Consider the following 12,862-nt stretch of genomic DNA (forward strand, 5'->3'; position numbering starts at 1 on the left):
TTGTATGTGTTACGTCTTTATTGCACAACGGAATAATTTAGATCTTGTATACAATGCAATTACAACGCGCAAACTTCATATGTATCCTTTTATGCATTGCAAAGTAACAGCACATATGTTTTCTCGTGTATGAAATGCTATTCACATATGTTATCTTTTCAATGCACACACTAAACCGTTTAGTTTTTGTATTTATTGCAGTGCAACAGAACCATATTTGTTATCTTTTCTATTCGCATCGGGATAAGTTAGATATATGCACAACGGATGAGTTTCTTCAAAGCGCAACATGAGTTAATTATTGTATGCAACGCAATGAAACAGATAGTTCTTGCATGCATAGTTCTTGTATGCAACGGAGCGCAACAACCACCTGTTTTGTTATCTATTCACTGCAAAACGCATTGTTACTGCAATGCCCATTTTATGTGTTATATGTCAGTGCATAAGGATGAGCTAGATCATTCATCGCAACATCATATATGTTATGTCTTATCTCTTCAATGCATTAGGAATAAGTTAGTTTTTGTATACAATGCAATGAAACAGTGCATAACTTAGTTAGCTCTTCTATATGCATTGCAGTGAAACAGCACGTTATATTAATTTCTTCAAAGCGCAATTTAAATCAATTATTGTATGCAATGCAATGAAATAGATAGTTCTTGCTTTTATAGCAATGCAACAGCATATGTGATTTGTTTTCTCTTCAGTGCAGAAAGGAAATAGTTCTTGTATGCAATGCAGTGCAACAAGGTCCTGTTGTGTTATCTCTTCACTGCAAAACGGAAGAACTTACTGAAATGCAATGCTAATATTATGTTTTTATCTCAGTGCATAATGGATGAGTTAGATCATTCATCGCAACACCACATATGTTATATGTTATCTCTTCTTTGTTTACGGAATAAGTTAGTTCTTGTACACAATGCAATGAAACAGTGCTTAACTTACATGTTAATTCCTGTATGCATTGCAATGCAACAGCACATATTTTATATTAATGTCTTCTATTCACAGCGTAATATGCTAACTATTGTATACAATACACTGAAACAGTTCTTGATGCATTGCAATGCATCAGCATACGTGATTTGTTTTTATTTCCATGCACAAAGAGTTCTTGTATGCAACGCAGTGAAACAAGCGCCTGAGTGCTATCTCTTCACCGCAGAACGGTTTAAGTTACTGCAATGCAATGCACGTTATGTGTTATATCTCAGTGCAAAACGTATGAGATAGTTCATTCATCGCAACACCATGTATGTTGTGTTATCTCTTCAATGCAATAAGAATAAGTTCATTTTTTACACAATGCAAGGAAACAGTGCATAACTTACATGATAGTTTTTGTGTGCAATGTACGTTATATTATTTACTTCAAAGCGCAACATGAGTTAATTATTATTGTATGCAATGCAATGAAACAAATAGTTCTTGCATGCGTTGCAATGCAACAGCATATGTGATTTGTTTTGTCTTCAGTGCACAAAGGAAAGAGTTAGTTCTTGTATGCAGTGCAGTGCAACAAGCCCCTGTCATGTGTTATCTCTTCACTGCACAACGCATGAGTTAATTCATTCATCGCAACACAATGTGTTTTGTTGTTTTATCACTTTTAATGAATGAGGAATAGGCCTATGTTTGTTCTTGTATACAATGCAAGGAAACAGTGCACAACTTACACGTTGCAATGCAACAGCACATATGTTATATTAATTTCTTCTATTCACAGCGTAACAAGCTAACTACGGATTCAATGCACTGAATAGTTCTTGATGCATTGCAATTCAACAGCATATGTGATTTGTTTTCTCTTCAATGCACAAAGGAAAGTGTTCGTTCTTGTATGCAACGCAGCTCAACAAGCACCTGTTTTGTTTATCTCTTCACTGCAAAACGGAATAACTTCCTGCAATGCAATGCACATGTTATGTGTTAATCTCAATGCATTACGGATACGTTAGTTCATTCATCGCACCACACGTTATGTTATCTCTTCAATGCATATACAATGCAAGAAACAGTGCACAACTTACATGATATTTCTTGTATGCATTGGAATGCAACAGCAAATATGTTATATTAATTTCTTCTATTCACAGCGTAATAAGCTAACTATTGTATACAATGCAATGAAACAGTGCATACCTTACATGTTAGTTCTTGTATACGCATTGCAATGCAACAGTTCTTAATGTATTGCAATGTGATTTGTTTTGTCTTCAGATCACAAAGGAAATAGTTAGTTCTTGTATGCAGTGCAGTGCAAAAAGCCTCTGTCACGTGTTATCTCTTCAATGCATAACGCATGAGTTAGTTCATTCATCGCAACACAACTTTTTTGTGTTATCTCTTTAATGTTTGAGGGATATGCCTATGTTATTTCTTGTATATAATGCAAGGAAACAGTGCACAACTTACATGTTGCAGTGCAACAGGACATATGTTATATTAATTTCTTTTATTCACAGCGTAATATGCTAACTATTGTATAAAATGCACTGAAACAGTTCTTGCATTGCAATGCAACAGCTTATGTGATTTGTTGTCTTTTCAATGTACAAAGGAAAGAGGTACTTCTTATATGCATCGCAGCGCAACAAGCAACTGTTTTGTTATCTATTCGCTGCAAAACGTATTCTTACTGCAATGCAATGTACATGTCATGTATTATATCCGTGCATAAGGATGAGATAGTTCATTCTTCGCAACACCTAAATGCACATAAATCAATAACAAATGCAATGTGATGTGTTATCTCTTCAATGCAACAGATGGTTAGTTTTTGTACACAATGCAAGGAAACAGTGCATAATTTACATGTTCGTTCTTGTATATGCATTGCAATGCAACAGCAAATTAATATTAATTTCTTCAAAGGGCAACATAAGTTAATTATTGTATGCAATGCAATCAAAGGAAAGAGTTAGTTCTTGTATGCAACGCAGTACGGATGTGTTAGTTCATTCATCGCAACACCACTTTTGTTATGTGTTATCTCTTCAATGCATAAGGAATAAGGTAGTTTTTGTATACAATTCAACGAAATAGCTTACTTGTTAGTTCCTGTATGCATTGCAATGCAACAGCATATATGTTATAATAATTTCTTCTATTCACAGCGTAATAAGCTAATTATTGTATACATTGCAATGAAACAGTGCATAACTTACATGTTAGTTCTTGTATATGCATTGCAGTGCAACAGTTCTTAATGTATTGCAATGTGATTAGTTTTGTCTTCAGATCACAAAGGAAAAAGTTAGTTCTTGCATGCATTGCAATGCAACAGCACGTTATTAATTTCTACAATGCACAACATAAGTTAATTTTTGTATGCAATGCAATGAAATACATAGTTCTTGCATTTTTTGCAATGCAAAAGCATATGTGAGTTGTTTTCTCCTCAGTGCACAAAGGAAAAAGTTAGTTCTTGTATGCAATGCAGTCCAACAAGCACCTGTCGTGTTATCTCTTCACTGCAAAACGGATTAAGTTGCTGCAATGCAATACACATGTTATGTGTTAAATCTCAGTACATAACGGATGAGTTAGTTCATTCATCACAACACCACATATGTAATGTGATACCTCTTCAATGCATAAGGAATAATAAGTTTTTGTATACAAAAAAAGAAACAGTGCATAACTTATATGTTAGTTCGTGTATGCATTGCAATGAAACAGCACATTTGTTATATTAATTTATTAATTAGTTCATTCATCGCAATACCACACGTTATGTGTTTATCTTCAGTGCATAAGAAATGTTAGTTCTTGTATACAATGCAATGAAAAAACGCATTCCTTATATGTGTTTTCTTATGCACTATAATGCTAAAGCACATATATGTTACGTCTTTAAAAAACAAAGGAATAAGTTAGAACTTATGCAATACCGCTATGTTATTTCTTCATTGCACAAACGACATGAGTTTGTTATTATATTATAGCATGTGTGTTATGTTTTCTTTCTATTCAGTGAAATTAGAAAATATGTTGTGTTTCTCTTCGATGCAAAAACTAAATTCTTGTAAGCATTGCAATGCAACGGCATATATACCTCTTTAATCAGAAAAAGTATAATAAATACATTTCAGATGATGTTACATCTGCCATTGAGAAGCCCATTAAAATTAATGAACTTTTCTGGCCAAGGAGTCCTCACTCTTGAACTTTTTATACAGAAGTCTATATTAGACCTACTTACATTTTTTTCTGACCTAGCATCCTCGATCATAAACTTTCTGAGATCAGGAACTTTTTAAACATACTTATTGACTCATGATAATACGTCAGCCAAAGAGTATTGCATATTTAACTTATGGAAATATTTTTTTGTTCAAAGAGTACTTGATCTCGACTTTTCAATACATTGTTGACTCCTTCTGATGTTACTTCACCCATACAGAACCCCATATTAGACGTACTGAACATATTTTTGGCAAATTAGTCCTTGATCTTGAACTTTTTATACATACTCATTGACTCCTTCTGATGTTACTTCACCCATACAGAAGCCCATATTAGACGTACTGAACATATTTTTGGCAAATTAGTCCTCGATCTTGAACATTTTATACATACTCATTGACTCCTTCTGATGTTACATCAGCCACACAGAAGTCCATATTTGACCTACTGAACATATTTCTGGCCAAAGAGACCCTGAACAAGAACTTACTATACATAGTCATAGACTTCTGATGTTAAATAAGCCATACAGAAGTCCATATTTGACCTACTGAACATATTTCTGGCCAAAGAATACTTGACCTTTGATCTCTTGACCTTTCAAAACATACCCAATTGATTCTTTTGTTGTTACATCTGCCGTACAGAAGCCCATATTTGATCTACTGAACATATTTCTGGCAAAAGTGTCATTGATCATGAAATTTCAAAACATTCAATCATTCAATCCTACTGATTTTACAACAGCCACACAGAAGTCCATATTTGACTAACTGAACATATTTCTGGCCAAGGAGTCCTCACTCTTGAACTTTTTATATATACTCAGTGACTACTTCTGATGTTATATTTAGCCATACAGAAGTCCATGAACATATTTCTAGCCAAAGAGTACTTGATTTTAAACTTTCTATACACACTTATTGACTTCTTATGATGTTACATCAGACAGACAGTAGTCCATATTGGACCTTCTGAACATATTTCTTGCAAAAGAGTCGTAAATTATGAACATTCAATACATAATGATTCCTGATTTCAGCTATACAATAGTGCACATGTGACGTAATGAACATATTTTTGACCCAAGAATCATTGTTCGTGAAATTTCAAAACATAATCCTTCATCCTGCTTATTTTACAACAGCCATACAGAAGTCCATATTTGACCAACCGAACATATTTCTGGCTAAATATTTCTATTATTGCTCGATATTGAACTTTCTATATATACTCATTGCCTCTTTCTGATGTGATATCAGCTATATAGAAGTCCATATTTGACCTACTGATCATATTTCTGTCCCAAGAGTCCTCGATCATCGTCTTTCTGTCCATACTAATTGACTCCTCTGGTGATAAGTCAGCCATACAGTAGTCCAAATTTGACCAAGTGAACATATTTCTGGCCCAAGAATACTCAATCTTGTTCTTTTTATATAAACTCATTGACTCCTTCTGATGATACGTCAGCAATGCAGGTCCATATTTGACCTACTAAACATATTTTGGCCAAAGAGTCCAGAAGTAACATCAGAGAGGGTCAAAGAGTATGTTTAAAAAATTCATGTTTGAGAACTCTTGGGATGAAAAATTTAAGTAAGATTAATATGAAAGTATATAAAGTTCAAGATCAAGTGCTCATGAGCAAGAACATTCTTACATAGTCCAATGAGGTAACATCACTTTTCTGATGTAACATTAATGAGTCTGTATAGAAAGTTCATAATCAATGACTTGTTGCCAAGTTGCCAGAATTATGATCAGCAGGTCTAATATGAACATCTGTATGGGAGAAAACATTAGAAGGACTCAATAATAATGTACGAAAAGTTCAAAAGTTTAAAGTAGAAAGTCCTAGATCGAATACTCTTTGGCCAGAAATATGACTTTTAGGTCAAATATGCATTAATCTATGGCTGAAGTTTCATCAGAAGGAGTCAATGAGTTTATATAAAAATTTCATGATGGAAGACTAATTTGCCAGAAATATGTTCAGTAAGGTCTAATATGGATTTCTGAATGGCTGAAATAAAATCAGAAGGGTTCAAAGAATGTGTATAGAAAGTTCAAGATCGAGTACTCTTGGACCAGAAATATGTTCAGTAGATCAAATATAGACTTTGATATGGCTTATGTCACATCAGAGTCAATAAGTGTATTTAAAAAGTTCAAAATCGAGTACTCTTTGGCCAGAAATTTGTTCAGTAGGTCAAATATGGACTACTGTCTGGCTGAAGTAATATCAGATAAAGTCGATGAGTGTGTATAGAAAGTTCATGATCGAGGACTAATTTGCCAGAAGTACGTTCAGTTGGTCTAATATGGAAATCTGTATGGCTGAAGTAACATTAGAAGGAGTCAATGAGTATGTATAGAAAGTTCAAGATCAAGTGCTCTTGGGCCAGAAAAATGTTTTTTAGGTCAGATATGGACCACTGAATGGCTGATATCAAAGGGCGTCAATGAGTATAAAATTCAATTATCGAATGCTCTTGGCCAGAAAATGTATGGCAGAATAAAATCAGGATTCAATGAGAATTTGTAGAAAGTTCAAAATCAAGTACTCTTGGTCCAGAAATCTTCATTATGTCAAATATGGACTACAGTCTGGCTGATGTAACATCGGAGAAAGTCAATGAGTATGTATAGAAAGTTCATGATCGGTTGCTAATTTGCCAGAAATATGTCCATTAGGTCAAATATACAATATTAGAAAGTTGTATATGTATAGAAAGTTCATGATTGAGGTCTCTTGGGAAAGAAAAAATTTAATCAGGTCTAATATGGACTTTTGTATGGCTGAAATAAAATCAGAAGCAGTCAGTGAGTATATATGAAAGTTCAAGATCAAGTACTCTTACTCAGAACAAATATGGTCTACTGTCTGTTTGAGGTCAATAAGTCAGTATAGAAAGTTCATGATCGAGGACTAATTTGCCAGAAATATGGTCAAACATGGGCTCATGTATGGCTGATAAAATACTACAGTGTTGCAAACTCTTTTGGCCAGAAATATGTTCAGTCTGTCAAATATGGACTACTGTCTGGCTTATCTAACATCAGATGGAGTCAAATAAGTATGTATAGGAATGATCGATGACTAATTTGCCAGAAATATGTTAGGTAGGTCTAACATGGACTTCTGTGTGGGTGAATTAACATCAGAAGGAGTCAATAGTAATTATGAAACGTACAAAAGTTGAAAGTAGAAAGTTGAAGATTGAGTACTCTTTGGCCAGAATTATGTCCTTTAGGTCAAATATGCAATACTCTGTGGCTGACATATCATCAGGAGTCAATGAGTATGTTTAAAAAGTTCATGAGCAAGGACAAATTTACCAGAGATATGTTCTGGAGGTCAAACATAGGCTCATGTATGGGTGAAGTAACATCAGAGTGAGGCAAAAAGTAATCTATACAAAATACATGATCTCTTGGGACAAAAACAAATTTTAAGTACATCTAATATGGACTTCTGGGTGGCTGAAATAAATTCAGAAGGAGTCAATGAGTCAGTTTAGAAAGTTCAAGATTGAGGTCTAATTTGCCAGAAATATTTTCAGTAGGTCAAATATTGACTTCTGTCTGTCTGATTTAACAACAGAAGGAGTCAATAAGTCTGTAGAGAAATTTCATGGTTGAGGACTTATTTGCCAGAAATTTGTTCAGGAGGTTAAAATCTGTTCATATATAGCTGATGTAACATCAGAGTGGATTAATGAATATGTATTGAAAGTTCAAGATTGAGTACTCCTGAGACAGAAATATGTTAATTTTGTCAAATATGGACCACAGTATGGCTAATGTGATATCAGAAGGCACCAGTAAGTAAATCTAAAAAATTCAAGATCGAGTACTCTTTGGCCAGAAATATGTCCCTTAGGTCAAATATGCAGTATTCTTTAGCTGACTTATCATCAGATGGAGTCAATGAGTATGTATAAAAAGTTCATGATCGATGACTAATTTGCCAGAAATATGTTCAATAGGTCAAACATGGACTTCTGTATAGCTTATTTAATATCAGAAGGTGTCAATGAGAATACATAAAAAGTTCAAATATCCAATTGTCTTTGCCCAGAACTATGTTCAGTAGGTCTAATGTTGACTTACGTATGGGTGAAGCAACATCAGTAGGAGTCAATAGTACTCTAAAAAAGTTCAAGATCGAATAAACATATATCCATTAGTTCAAATATCCAATTCTCTATGGCTGACTTATCATCAGAAAGTGTCAATGAGTTTGTTTAAACAGTTCATGATCGAGGACTAATTTGCCAGAAATATGTTCAGGAGGTCAAACATGGGCTCAAGTATGACTGAAGTAACATCAGAGTGAGGCAATGAGTATGTATATAGAAAGTTCATGATTGAGGACTCTTGGGACAAATTTTTTTTAAGTAGGTTTGATATGGACTTCTGTATTGCTGAAATAAAATCAGGAGTCAATGAGCATGTGTAGAATGTTCAAGATTGAGGACTAATTTGCCAGAAATATATTCAGTATGTCTAATATTGACTTCTGTATGGGTGAAGTATCATCAGAAGCAGTAAATGGTAATGTATGAAATGTTCAAGATTGAGTACTCTTGGGCCATATATATGACCTCAAATGTGCAATATTCTATGGCTGACATATCATCAGAAGTTGTCATTATGTATAGAAAGTTCATGATGGAGGACTATTTTCCTTAGACATATGTCCATTAGGTCAAATATGCAATACTCTATGGCTGAAGCAACATTAGAATGAGGCATGTATAGAAAGTTCAAGATCAAGTACTTTTTGGCCAGAAATTTGTTCAGTAGGTCAAATATGGTCTACTGTCTGGCTGACGTAATATCAGACAAAGTCAATGAGTGTGTATAGAAAGTTCATGATTGAGGACTAATTTGCCAGAAAAATGTTCAGTTGGTCTAATATGGACATCTTGTATGGCTGAAGTACCATTAGAAGGAGTCAATGAGTATGTATAGAAATTTCATGATAGAGAACTATTTTCCTTAGAAATATGTTAATTAGTTCAAATATGCAATACTCTATGGCTGAAGCAACATTAGAATGAGGCATGTATAGAAAGTTCAAGATCAAGTACTTTTTGGCCAGAAATTTGTTCAGTAGGTCAAATATGGTCTACTGTCTGGCTGACGTAATATCAGACAAAGTCAATGAGTGTGTATAGAAAGTTCATGATTGAGGACTAAATTGCCAGAAAAATGTTCAGTTGGTCTAATATGGACATCTTGTATGGCTGAAGTACCATTAGAAGGAGTCAAGGAGTTTGTATAGAAATTTCAAGATCAGGAGGTCTTGGGCCAGAAAAATGTTTATTAGGTCAGATATGGACTACTGTATGGCTGATGTGATATCAGAAGGGGTCAATAAGTATAAAATTCAATATCGAATACTCTTTGCCAGAAAACGTATGGCCGAAATAAAACCAGGATTCAATGAAAACGTATAGAAAGTTCAAGATCAAGTATTCTTGGTCCAGAAATCTTCATTATGTCAAATATGGACTACAGTCTGGCTGATGTAACATAAGATAAAGTCAATGGGTATGTATAGAAAGTTTATGATCGGGTGCTAATTTGCCAGAAATATGTCCATTAGGTCAAATATACAATAATCTATGGCTGAAGAAACATCGGAGTGAGGCATGTATAGAAAGTTCATGATCGAGGTCTCTTTGGACAGAAAAAATTTAATCAAGTCTAATATGGACTTTTGTCTGGCTGAAATAAAATCAGAAGCAGTCAGTGAGTATATATCAAAGTTTAAGATCGAGTACTCTTACTCATTAGGTCAAATATGGACTGCTTTCTGTTTGATGTCAGTGAGTCAGTATAGAAAGATCATGATAGAGGATTTATTTGCCAGAAATATTTTCGGTAGGTGTTTGACCTGCCGAAAATATTTCTGGCAAATAAATCCTCGATCATGATCTTTCTATACTGACTTGGGCTTATGTATGGCTGACGTAACATCAGAGTGAGGCAAAGAGCAAGAGTATACAAAACTTATGATCGAGGACTCTGGGGACAATTTTTCTAATATCGATTCCTGAATGGCTGAAATAAAATCTGGAGTCCGTGAGTTTGTATAGAAAGTTCAAGAACGAGTACTCTTGGGCCAGAAATATGTTCAGAAGGTCAGACGTGGACTTTTGTATAGCTTATTTAAAATCAGAAGGTTTCAATGAGTATATATAGAAAGTTCAATATCCAATTCTCTATGCCCAGAAATATGTTCAATAGATCTAATGTTGACTTCTGTATGGGTGAAGTAACATCAGAGGCAGTAAATTGTAATGTATGAAACGTTCAAGATTGAGTACTCTTGGGCCATATATATGATCTTTAGGTCAAATGTACAATATTCTATGGCTGAAGTATCATCAGAAGCAGTCCATGAGGATGTATAGAAAGTTCATGATCGAGGATTATTTTCCTTTAGAAATAAGGAAATTAGAAATTAGGTCATATATGCAATACTTTATGGCTGAAGCAACATTAGAGTGAGGCATGTATATAAAGTTCATGATCAAGTACTCTTTGGCCAGAAATTTGTTCAGTAGGTCAAATATGAACTACTCTCTGGCTGATGTAATATCAGATAAAGTCAATGTGTGTGTATAGAAAGTTCATGATCGATGACTATTTTAAACATTTTAAGTAGGTCTAATATGGACTTCTGTATGGCTGAAGCCATGTATCGGAAGGAGTCAATGAGTATGTAGAGAAAGTTCAAGATCGGGTACTCTTGGGCCAGAAATATGTTCTTTAAGTCTAATATGGACTACTTACTGTGTTGCTGATGTGACATAGGAAGGCTTCAAAGAGTATATGTACAAGGTTCAATATTGAATACTGTTTGGCCAGAAATATATTTAGTGTCAAATGATTACTGTCTGGCTTGATGTAAATGAGTCAATGAGTCTGGCCAGAGATATGCTCAGTATGGCTTCATTGCGCCACGAAATAACTTAATTGTTGTGACATTACGATTCAACAGCATGCCTTATATTTTATTCTTCACTTCAGAACTGAATTATTCATAGTTTGAATGCAATGTCACAGGATATGTTGTGTTTTCTCTTCGTTACACACATGAAATTAGTTATTTATTGTATTTACTGCAATGCAAACAGCACATATTGTGTGTTACGTCTTTATTGCACAACGGAATAATTTAGATCTGCAATCCAATAGCACTATGTTATCTCCTCTATGTACAGACGAAATGAATTTATTGCAATGCAACAGCGAGCAATGTTATGTGTTGTCTCTTTATTGCATAACGGAATAAGTTAGCCCTTGTATACAATGCAATGACAACGCGCAAACCTCATATGTATCCTTTTATGCATTGTAAAGAAACAGCACATATGTTTTCTCGTGTATGAAATGCTATGCACATATGTTATCTTTTCAATGCACACACTAAACCGTTTAGTTTTTGTATTCATTGCAGTGCAGCAGGACCATATGTGTTATCTTTTCTATTCGCATCGGGATAAGTTAGATATATGCACAACGGTTGAGTTAGTTCATTCATTGCAACAACAAGTATTTTGTTTTCTCTTAAAAGCATAAGGAATAAGTTAGTTCTTGTATATTAAATATATTAAATAGGAATAAGTTAGTTCTTGTTAGTATTCATTTATTGCAATGCAACAGTAATTGCGATTTGTTTTCTCGTCAGTGCACAAAGGAAAGAGTTAGTTCTTGTATGCAATGTAGTGCAACAAGCACGTGTCGTGTTATCTCTTCACTGCAAAACGGATTAAGTTGCTGCAATGGAATGCACGTTATGTGTTATCTCTTCACTGCAAAACGGAATAACTTACTGCAACACAACATGTGCATTGTAGCACGTTATGTGTTAAATCTCAAAGCATTATACGGATGAGTTGTTCATTCATTACAACACCCTATATGTAATGTGTTTTCTCTTCAATGCAGAAAGGAAAGAGTTATTTCTTGTATGCAACGCAGCGCAACAACCACCTGTTTTGTTATCTATTCACTGCAAAACGTATTGTTATTGCAGTGCATAAGGATGAGATAGTTCATTCATTGCAACATCATATATGTTATGTCTCTTCAATGCAATAAATAGGAATAAGTTAGTTTTTGTGTACAATGCAATGAAACAGTGCATAACTTACATGTTAGTTCTACTATATGCATTGCAGTGAAACAGCACGTTATATTAATTTCTTCAAAGCGCAATATAAGTTAATTATTGTATGCAGTGCAATGAAATAGATAGTTCTTGCTTTTATAGCAATGCAACAGCATATGTGATTTGTTTTCTCTTCAGTGCACAAAGGAAATAGTTAGTTCTTGTATGCAATGCAGTGCAACAAGGACCTGTCGGGTTATCTATTCACTGCAAAACGGAATAACTTGCTGCAATGCAATGCTAATATTATGTTTTTATCTCAATGCATAGTGGATGAGTTAGATCATTCATCGTAACACCACACGTTATGTTATCTCTTCAATGCATATACATTGCAAGAAACAGTGCACAACTTACATGATATTTCTTGTATGCATTGGAATGCAACAGCACATAGGTTATATTAATTTCTTCTATATACAACATAAGTTAACTATCTGTTTGCAATGCACTGAAAAAGTTCTTGTTTTAGTT

This window comes from Ctenopharyngodon idella, chromosome 15 (genome assembly GCF_019924925.1).
Source record: "Ctenopharyngodon idella isolate HZGC_01 chromosome 15, HZGC01, whole genome shotgun sequence".
Lineage (NCBI taxonomy): Eukaryota > Metazoa > Chordata > Actinopteri > Cypriniformes > Xenocyprididae > Ctenopharyngodon > Ctenopharyngodon idella.